We start from the raw sequence: 11233 nt of genomic DNA, 5'->3' as shown, positions 1-11233 counted from the left end.
GACTTTTGAATCCTCATACACCTTGTTGGTGTCCTGACCTGCAAACTTGTGTCTCTCATCCAGCGATCCTGCTTTGAAAAGCAGGAAGGTTCAAATAAATTTTTAAAAAGCCAAAAAACCCCCACCCAACCCCAAAACCAAATGCAAAAAGTCTAAAGCCACCAAACACTGAACTAGCTGTTCATCCGAAAAAATAAATGGGAATCGGTCTGCTGAATTAATCTGCACTTAAACAGCCTCTTCCCACAGAGCTGAGTGCTCTGTTCATGTGTAATATTCTCCAGCGGAGACAGCACATGCACTTTGCTGGGCAGGCCAGCGCTTACGGCCACCTGCAACCCACTTTTTCCTTTTCCCTCACTTTCTCTGGGAAAAAAACCAAACATGCTGTCTCTTCTTATTTTGAATTTACATTCATGTGTATGTCCTGGTCTGCTCGTTTCAGGATATAAACACAAATACAGCCATTGGTCCCTCGTGACTTCTGTCCCCCACCCAACCTTTAGCCATTCTGTACAACTACTGACATTTAAGCTAGAGAATTAGGCTTTGCCACATATGCAGCCTGGTTAGTTTAGCATAATGATTCGCCTGCCTAGCCTCCAGTTGAACGGAGGACCAACTGAGCTCTACACACTGATTTGTAGGGCTTCAGCTATCCTAAGCCCAGACAACCTTTTATTTAGACCGTGCTAGATTGGTTTCCTGCCAAGTAAAGTAGAACCATCTTTAGATAGATCTGTAATAGGCTGGAGCCTGTTGTGGTTTGTTGCTGGTGACTATAGACTAAGTGATGAGCAACTAGAAGTGGAGAGTAAAAAAAGAAATTTCCAACTGCCTTGGAACAATGACCAGTTCCTGGGACTATGATATGAGTGTTGCTACTGCAAAAAGTCATGTTTACATGAGAAATTGATTTTTCTCTGTTTTTTCTTTATTGGCTCTACAGCAGCTGTGCTCTGAGGCATTTCCTCTGACTGCCAGTGATCCTGTGGACAAGTAACTGAACAGAGTGCGTGTTTCCACGTTTATATTGGCCAAGGTAGTGAGAGACTAATGTATACAAAACAAACCTAAACTGAGGAGCTTGGCTTAGCACAGCTGCTTTCAAGTTGGCTTGCTCTTTTTAACAGTAAGCCTGAGTTATTTTTGGTTGGGGAAAGATGAAAAAAAGTAACTTAAATGACTTGTCATCCTACCTTGCTACAACCAAATAATCTCGTTTCAATGCAGTGGCTGTTTTCTGGTCCCTGCTGTGTGCCATGTATTTCATTTAAGTCCAATATTGTTAGCATCCTCCTCCATCTGTCTCTTGTGTCAGGTCTATGTTACATTCAAATACTGCCTTTCGGTAACTGCGCAAACCTATTTTAGATAGCTCTAAATGGTAATGCAGGATGGTTACCCTGTAAAGTGTGTGTATATAAATATTTTTTTGTACGTGTAATTTTTGTTTCCTACAGCATAACATGCCAATTTTTATTTCTTCTTGGGCTACCGGGTCTGACAGAACCACAAGAAAATGTTGTTTGTTTTTTCTGTTTTTTTTTTTAATTATTATTTTTATGCAGAATGCTTACAGTATACCTTGTAACAAATGACTCGTGACTGGACAAATATATTTGTATTTTTCATACTGAGATTCCTGTGTTACTTTGCAGTTGAGGGGGGAGGGGGCAGGTACTGAAAGCCTGTTTTATCATTTTATTTTGTAACACTTCAAAGAGAAGCGTCCTAGATTTCAAAGTATTTAACATACTCAGTGTGAAAACTTACTATATCTTCTTTTTTTTTTCCTATATGCTACAAAAGAAGCGAGTCATCCTGCTCTTGACTCCATGCAAGAACTAATTCAGCGGGGCAGTGTTAGTGCGGGGAAAGTGTTAGTGCGGGTACTTTGCAAATTCCTGGAGATTAATTAAATCATGCCCTTCTCGCCTTCAAGGTTTTGCATCTCCATTGTGTAATCCTTCTGAGCTGCTTCAGTATTGTACAAATATTGATGCAAAAATACCGTCATTTTAGGAACTAGGAAGCTTCTGACTATAAAGGTTAATGCAGTTAATGCTGTGCCCAGAGTCTGGGTGCAAGAACTTCAGTATCTGCTTTTCAACTCAGCAGTGAGATGGAGCTTTTCTGCTGCATCACTAATGATTAAAATATATGCTGTGAAAACCTTCTTTCTACTGTATACCACTGTGGAGCCCACTTCTGTATAACTGGAATCTTCAAGTGAGTTTGAACTGCTGTAGCTTTTACCCTCCCCTGTAGAGCTGTGATTTTTTTTTTTGTTTTGTTTTATTTTGATACATCAAAGCGTATGGGTTAATTGAGCTGAGAATCTGCCAATGCTTGTAGCAATGACAGTGTTGCCTGCACCAGGACCTGTGTGTGTTTTGGAACACCTTGTTGTTGAAGTCAATGAAAATAAAAGCCAAACTGAAAATGACATTGAATTCCCAAACAGCTTCTTTTCTTGCCTGTGCGCCTTCTTGGAAATGAGCAGGAGACTTTGCCGCTGCTTCCTCCTCTGAGCAGCCAGGGCTTCATGTCGCCTTCACCCATGTGTGCTGTTTTCTCATCCCCACACCATCCGTGTCACAAAGGTTTGTCATGAAGTGCCATCTCACACCTATCTGCCTTCCCTCTGGCCGATGGAATGGGTTAGCCTCTGTAAGCCTCTTGATGAAATGTGAAGTCTTCTGGCTTTTGCATCATTTGCATGGCTCTTTTTTTGCCCTTTCATCAGGTTTCTTTATTCTGTTTCTGAGCAGGTCACTGGGAAGTGCCCCGGTTCAGTGTCCTGCTCAAACACTGCTGTGTGCCCTGGCCGGGGAAGGGAACGTGTGCTTTGAGCAGACAGGCTCAGTGCTGCCCTTTCCTACCTCCACGCTTGTGAAATAGCCTTACACAGCCATCTCCACCACCCCACTCAGAGCTTGGGGAGGTTTGTCCTCGTTCAACTTGCACCAAAGGCTTCGCACATTACCTCGTGCATCCCCCCGTGCATCCTCTCTCTACTACCAAAGCCCTTTGCGTCCCAATGCCTCTTCCAAGGATTTGAAAGCAGAGCAGCTCAGAGCCAGTGAGGTGGCTGTCCTGAAAGTGATGGAGTGGCCTCTGTCTGTCAGGGCCTTCAGTCTGTCTGTGGACCACCACATTCACAGCCCAGCTTCGTTAGTGGTTTTTGTATGGGGCCCCATGTCTCTCACTCTCTTACATTTTTCCTGGGTTATGGTTGAGGGAGGGGGCTCAGGAATGGGAAGAGTCTGAAAAAAACCTACAAAGGTCTTAAAAGAGGAAAAGGCTTCCCTTGGGAGTTAGTTTCACATTTACTATTAGAGTAGGCTAATGGCTGCCTGGTTTCTTTGGTTCTGGTCACAGTTTCTTTTCCTTTTAGCTGAAGGATTAGAGAAGCAGTTGTCTCTGGGTATCAATATCCAGAGGCATCCGTCCCCTGATTCCACCCTGATAGTCGATCGGGGATTACTTGAACGTGATGTTAAAAACTAGTACATTGTCCTCAAAGCGAGAAGTGCTACTATAATGACTGCAAGACCTTGCTGTTTCAACTGATGGACTCCGTGCCTCTAGATGAGCAAATGGGATCAGGTAAAATAGGATTTCAGTTTCTATTATCCAGGTAGGCTTGAAACATATTTGCTGATGGTTGTGGTTGCTGTCTGCTGTGATCCACTGCTGGAGTAGGAGCTTTTGCATTGCTTATGTTACAGCAAGGGTTTCAGTGCTAAGGAATCCCAAGCTGGCACTCCTGCTTTTGCCCTCCATCCCTACCCGTTGGAATTTTTTCTTTGGATATTGGGATGCTTCATATGCGGGCATGAAGTTTTCAGGGCAGGGATCTATCACAAGCTTCCAGCTATGTTTTGCAAGCCCGGGTGGACCTCTGAAGATGTGCATGCCCTTCTCTGCTGTTTTCTGAGTGTGCTGAAGCTAGCAGTCCTCTGGAATGAAACTTATCCGGACACAACAAAACTTGGCAAACACCCAGTTGGAGCCTCTGAAGGGTGTACTGCTTATCACGTTCTTCCTGTCCTGTGCAGCTTAGCAGAAACCCCTTCCTTCTTGACGGCAGAGCGTCCGCCTGCGCTGCGGGAGGATTACAGGACCCGGCCTCCCACTCTGCCTCTTTGCACATTATTTCTCAGTGGGAAAACCATGTGCGCAGCCCAGCCCTAGCACCAAGCAGGAGCTTGGGCTGTTGGGCCTTCTGATTTGCAGAGCTATAAAAGGCATAGCTTATACCAGCTGCTGCATGAAGGTTAGGGAGGAGCTACACCAGGCCAGTGCTTTAGTCCTGCAAAGCACCTGCTCTGCTCCGTGGGGCAGCGGTGCATGGCTACTGCCCAGATGTGGAGCGTGGCCACCTGGGCATGAGCCATGCCTATGCTGCGCCTTCACCAGGCAGGTTTGGCAAACAGCCAGGCTCAAGATTGTGGTTTTTGGGTCCTGAGCTGTTTTGGCTCTTCTGTGACCTGTGACAGCAATGAATCATCTTCCTGAGCATATAGGAAACAGTGGAGGCTGGAGTTTTGTAGCCAGATACGCTGGCCATGACGGTCAAATAAACTGGAAGGAAGTTAATCTCTATGCTCTGTTCGCAAGGACTGGCTGCAGCTTTCTCCCAGCTTGCTTCGCTAAGATTAAGGAGCCAAAATATTACTCAGAGGTATATGGCAGTAGCCGTTTGCTACAGCTTTTCTCTCTCGATCTGGGCCGCATGGACTAGTCCCTTTTCCTTATGTGCCCATCCTCTCCCAACCATATATATATATACCATCCCTTCAACACAAGGCCTTAACATCAGTTCTGTGGAACCAGGTGGTTTTGAGTTTGTGTGTGTTTCTGTTAGTAGGTGCCTTTCTTTCAGTAGAGGAGCTGGAGCCCCTCTGCAGCCTCCTCTGTCTGCCTGCGGATGTTGCAGGGCAGCCCATCATGACAGCCATGCCCTGCTGCCGGGTGAGTATGGCCACGTGCTTTCTTGGCGCAAACTGGTCTAAGTCATTTTTATGGGGGGTAGGGAGATAAGCTGGTTTTGTTAAAATGATTTGACTTCCGTGTAAACACTCCTGCAGTGTCACATTTTTTTTCTTAGGAAACATCAGCTCTGCATCCATGAAGCGAGCCAGACGCCTCGGACCACTGGTGAGTAAAGGCAAGGCTATGTGGGAGTGGGGAGGCAGGAGACACGGGAATTGGGGTGGGCCCAGGGTGGGGGGGCTGCAGCTGCAGCCCCAGCGCACAGGCAAGCACCAAGGGGCACCTCTGGGGACAGTGTGCAGTGACTGTGTGCCTGCAGCACTGAAGCCAAGGGCTGAAGGGTCCCAACCGCACCTTGTTTCTTGTGCCCAGCCTGTTTCTGCCTTGGTGGCTGCAGTCGCAGCAGTACCATGCCTCGCTCTGCTCCCACAGCAACGTCAGACACAGGCCCATGGGCAACTGGGTTTCAACCTCAGCGCTCTAAGATTTAGCATTTGGTGCAGTAGCCGTTTGCTACAGCTTTTCTGTCTCGATCTGAGCCCCATGGACTGGTCCCTTTTCCTTATGTGCCCATCCTCTCCCAACCATATATGTATACCATCCCTTCAACACAAGGCCTTAACATCAGTGCTGTGGAACCAGGTGGTTTTGGGTTTGTGTGTGTTTCTGTTAGTAGGTGCCTTTCTTTCAGTAGAGGAGCTGGAGCCCTCACTCCAGCTGCTGATTTTCTCACTGCTGTTGCAGTGCACTGCCCTTTGCATGCGGTGGATAACGTAAGCACAGCAGCCAGTGGCTTTTTTGGCTGTGCCTCTTCTCTGGCTGATGGGGATTCATGCTCCAACAGGAGGTGGGTGCCTTCTGGCATGCTGAGCAATTACTCACAGGCAGTTGGGCTGATACCAACCATTACAGCATGCAAGGGAGATGCTTACTTACATTGTCTCTCTTAACTGCCTAGGGTAGGAGATGAGGCTCCCTGCATCATCAGTGGCAAGAAAGTCCCTGGGGAGCCATTCAGAGCATATTAGCTTCCCACTCTGAATCATGCCCTGGAAGATGTGGTCTCATTATTGCCTGCATCAAGGCCAAGGGAAGACTAAGCTTGTTTGTTAATATTAAGCAGGATGGCTCTGTCCGTGCAATCAGCTTCGCCGAGTTCCTAAGGCTTGTGGCTGCAGTGCGAGAGACACTCTCATGGCACAGTCGTGTGCAATCCAGCGGCGAGTAATTGGCTGCAAGGCTCTGCATGTGGCAAAGAAACTGGTGCAGGGTCTGAAGAGAAAAAGGGAAAAACTGAAACAAAATGAATCGGCAGACCTGGGGAAGAGATGGTGCTTTTCCTCTTCTGTTTTAACTGCCAGGACTCTCGAAATGAGTGTCTAACAGTAAACTTTAAAAAAAAAAAAAAAAAAAAGAAAAGAAAAGAAAAAAGAAAGAAAAAAAGAGTAAAAATCCAATCTGACTTTAAAAAAAAAAAATTAAGACAAACGGGACATCTGGCTTCACTGAAGCCACGGTGCTTCCGAGTACATCATCTCCCACCCGCGTTGGTTCCTCTGTCAAAGGGATTTGTGAAGCTGTGTTCATAAAAAAGAAAAAAAGCGGAGGGCAGCGGCGACGCGCCGCCGAGCCCGGGGAGCCACCGCCCTCTAGCGGGACCCGCTCCGGGCCGGCCCTGCCCGAGCGTGGGGGCTGCTCTGCGCCGGCAGCGTGAAATAGGGGTGCAGGGACTTGTGGCTGTGGCTGGCCGGGCGGCTCACGGTGCCAGCCCTGCTCCTGCCGCCCTTGTGGTCCCGTGTCCGCCGCCACAGGCAGGTGCAACCCGAGTCACAGCCTGTGTGCCCCCCTCGGCTCCCCAGACGGCTCCTGCGCCCACAGCATGGGCGGGAGTTTTAGAAAACCGCCTTTTTCAACACCTTTCCCTTCACATCCCACATGCAAGAGCTGCAGCAGCAACTCTTGTTTGTTTATTTTGCATGGGTGGAATAAGCGCGAGTGACCTATTGATGTTTCAGAGCAACTTCTACTGCAGCTGCCTCTTGGGAAACCTCCTGCTCTCCTGCCCTTTGCTGTGCACCCAGGGAATCCCCCGTGTTGTGCCAGTGCCAACCAACACCAGCACAAATGAGAAATTCAGAAGATGAAGACCGAAAACCATCAGCTGCCAAACCCGGAGACAACTGCTCTCGCTCCAGGCAGCTCTTGGGTGCAAACAGCCTGAGGCTGTGCCCTCGGTTGGTGAACCTCTAAGAGCCTACCCACCCCAGAAGACTGGTTGGAAGCACGGAGTCAAGCAGCCTGCATGGGTACCCCGTGCTGCAACACCCTGCAGCCACGGCCGGCGTGCAGCAGCACCCCGGGCTCCCAGCACCATGTGTGCCCTGCCTGAGGGCATGCGAGGTGGTGCTTCACCTTCCCTCCCTGCACACACACAGAGCCTTGGCCGCAAAAGTCCTCCTTGCCAGAGCAATATACATCTCTTCTTCCAGCTGAGAAAATACCACCAGGTATTTTGCAGGGAGCACACGCCGCAGCCGGGAACTCCCACAGCAGCACCTGGCTGGAGCACCGGCGGCTGACTCGGGGCTCCCACGCCGCTGCCGCAGCCAGCTCAGCCAGTCTGGGTGGGGAGCCCGGCACCCCGCCAGGGCCGACCCACCCGTGGCAGCCGGCACCCCGCTGTGCACCTGCGCGGCTCCGCAGGGTGCCGCGCAGAGGGGGCTCTGCCCCGGGGCTCGCCAGGGGCTGTTGGCTCGGAGGCCATGAGCTGGCTCCGGCTCAGTTCGCTGGTGCACGCTTTGTAAGCTCGCCCTGCTCGTTCAGCCCACATGCGGCTCTGCCCCAGGGGAGGCCAAACGTGAGAGCAGCCCCCAGCACTGAGCAGGCACCCACCACAGTTCAGGGCTGTGCCAGGGAGAGAGTTCCCAGCTCCCCAGGAGAAGCTGGGGAGCTGGAGAGGATGGCACCCACCTTGGCTGGCAGGTGGAGAGGGCTGTGCCGTGCTGGCAGCCATGGGCAGCGCTTGTGTGAGACGGGCTCCAGGGCCACGCTCTGCCCACGCAGGCTCTCTGCTCGGCAGCAAGTGCCCCCGTTGCTCACCCCTGCCCTGGCCTGCAGGTCCCAGCCCAGCTTCCCGGGCGGGGGTTGCCATGGTCTGCAGGGAGCCCAGAGGGAAGAGTGCCCAAACCGCTCACCTGCGGACAAAAGTGTGAGCTGGGTGCTCAGCCCTCAGGTGTGGACAAGCATCTGTCAGGCATTTCTCTTCCGTTATTTAGTATTCAGCCCAAGCATTTCCAAGCGCTCTCCTACTTGTCCGCCTCCAGTCTTTACCTGCACTTTTCTTTCCCCCATCAGCAGCTGCAACATGAAGTTGGGTAGGAGCGGGTCAGAAGGGGAAGATGTTGGGGTGGTCCCTTGGAAAGGATTTTCAGCTCTGTCTGAAAACAGTGAACTCTGGCAAGGTGCTTCCTAGTTTTCCAGGAGAGCCTGTGATTTTCTCCAGTTTTTCCTGAGCTTCCTAAACAGCACCCCAGGGAATGTGCTGACTTCTTTGTGTTTTCTTCCTAAAGTTGTTTTTGTTGACCGGTTCTTTTTTAGTTTTATTTTGTTTTCCCAAATCCCTCTATGAACCTCTGATTAATTCAGCTTCTGATTCCTTGGAAATCGCCTCTGGAGGCAGTGCTGAAGATTTCTACACACGTGATCCACCTTCTTGGCTGCATAGCCCTCAGTGCTGGAATTGGGTAAGAAATGTTACAACAGATCCTAGCACTCTGTAGAAGGGATGTTAGGAAACAAAATATTGCACAGTGCTGCATGGAAAACTCCTTGATTAATTAAAGGCGTGGGTGGCTACACAATTGCATCAAATTATCCACGTGCCATGGCAAAACGTGAGATAAATGCATCTATTTCTTATTCCAAGGACACGGCCAAGCAGCCCATGCTGAACCTGGATGAGAGCCGCCAACCTGAAGGTAAACGTGAGTATTTTCATGGGGATGTTTTTCACAGAAACAGGAGGTCACCTCCAGCACAGCGTGCCTAGAAGGTGCTGCAATGCCCATGTGTACGAAGCCTGGCTCCAGAGCAGCACCCAGCACCCTTCCCCCAGGGCAGTATTTGTCCCTCTGAAGGCTGATGCAGAGCTCCTGCACACCGAGCAAATGCCCAGCCCTGAGCACCGGCACGTGTGAGCCGCCTCCCCTCTTCTAGCATTTAAGCTCAGGCCTGAGCCTCAAACCCACAACAGCCTTTGAAAGTCCTGAGCAGGGCCTCCATCTTCTAGAGGAGCAGTCTGTGGTGGTGCCTGCCCACCGCTGAGGGCAGTAGCTGGAGGACACGGGCCTCGCTGTTTGCTCTCCCTTTATAGAAAAGTTTTCTTCCAGCTTGGAAGTGCTATGGGCAGCAAGACAGTTACTTCTATTATAGTTTATATTCTAGCCTTTATTGCTGCTTAATTAGTGACTTGAACAGAAGGAAGCCAGTGTTTAGGAGCTATCAGCAGGCGGGATTGTGCTGTACATTGAAGGTTAAGGGCTAATGGTAAAAACACATGCGCCAAAACCACACACGATCTCGATATTTGCACAACTCTTAACAGCAGTGACTCAGCTTGCTCCAAAGAAGAGATGGCTGAACATGTTCCACCTGGCCCTGAACCTTATCATTTCACCCAAGGGTAAAATATTAGCAAGTACCCATTAAGGCAAGTACATTACAGTCAGGCCATGGGCAGCAGCTGTCTCAGATTATTTCAGCCTTGCCTTGGACATGAGGAAATTGGACGTGACCGAAAGCTCTGCCAGGGATGCCAGCAGGCAGATGAAGATGGGCACGTGAGGAGGAGAAGGCGAAGGCACTCTGCATCCCACACGGGCTGTGACCGGCTGCTGTCTGGAGACATCTCAGCAGCCGAGCGAGCTGAATGAAATGTGATTTTTAATTTTTTTCTGTTGTTTTTGTAGTGGTGTTCCCATGGCCAGGAAGCAGCGCAGAGTTACTGCGATGTTTCACAGGAGGCGAAGCCCAGCAAGAGAGTCTGTCTGGGAAGACATGGAGCATAAACTGCAGCACGTGACTCTTTTTCACATCTTCAGGAGGAACAAGTAGAGCCTTCCTTCTGCTCCATTTGAAGTGAAGTGATGCTGGGCCCAAGGAGCACACTGGTTAACCCTTGCATGCCTGGTTAGGCCAGGGCATCTAGAATACCTTTGAGAAGGCTCTCAGTTAGTTGAGACAACCAAATCAAACCCCGTGAGGCTGCAGAAAAGGGTGCTCAAGACAGACGGCTATACAGGCAAATTTCCTAAGCCTGATTTTCTTCCCATTCATGCTGCTTTAGCTGGTTGTGAGCATCCCCATTGCAAGCAAGGGAAGAGCAATGCTGACCGGGGCGGCCAGGCATGGCAGGGCGGGAGAAGGTCTGGGTGATGCTCCCAGAGCTGGCCTCTGTTTCCAGGCAGCTCTCTGCCCCTTTCCCCCTCCTGGGTTAGAACAGGAAGATCCCTGCAGTGCATTTATCCCTGTTTATACCAGGTGTGTCTGCAAGGCAGAGCTGCCTTCAGACCACCAGGGACTGGCAACACGGTGACTAATGACTTGCAGAGCTGCCGAGGGAGGGGAAAGCAGAGTCCTGTTGAGTTTTCCTGAAAATTCAAAGATATTTAGGAGGAATCAGCAGCAGCCATGTCATCCCTTGGGAAGAGTAGAAGTGCTGGAAGTGAGATGCAGTTTGAAAGCAGCAGCAGAGAACCCAAGACAGTGCCTGGGACATGGAGCTCTTGGCTCTCCCCTACGTCCCAGTACCATGTGGTGCTGACAGCGGGGGTGAGGAGGTGCTGAGGGATGGCAGCTCTTCCACATAGCCTGGAGCATGGGCTACCCAGCAGGAGCGTCTGACCTGGAAATTTTCTTTTGCTGCTAGGCCCATCAGGAAAGCAGGAGCCATGTTTGTTATCTTTTGTCTGGTGGCGCCAGTGGTTAGGCAAGAGGAGCAGGAGGCCGGCTGCCGGCATCTGTATTCGTGCCATCCGGAGCTCCTGCCTCCTAATCCCGCTGGGTGGAGGACTCGCAGGCTTGGTAACATTCCTGGTATGGCGTATCGCACCTTTTGTTTTTGTGTAATTAGTCTGAAAGGGGAGAAAGGATTTAGCATCTTCCACCTCAAGCAGAACTGCTAAAGATTCGTTACGCTCCCGGAGCAAAAGCGATTTGTAGATTTGGCCTGATT

This window comes from Phaethon aethereus, assembly GCF_964289735.1.
Source record: "Phaethon aethereus genome assembly, chromosome: 9".
In the NCBI taxonomy this organism is placed as follows: Eukaryota; Metazoa; Chordata; class Aves; order Phaethontiformes; family Phaethontidae; genus Phaethon; species Phaethon aethereus.
Note: the sequence above shows the minus strand (reverse complement) of the source record.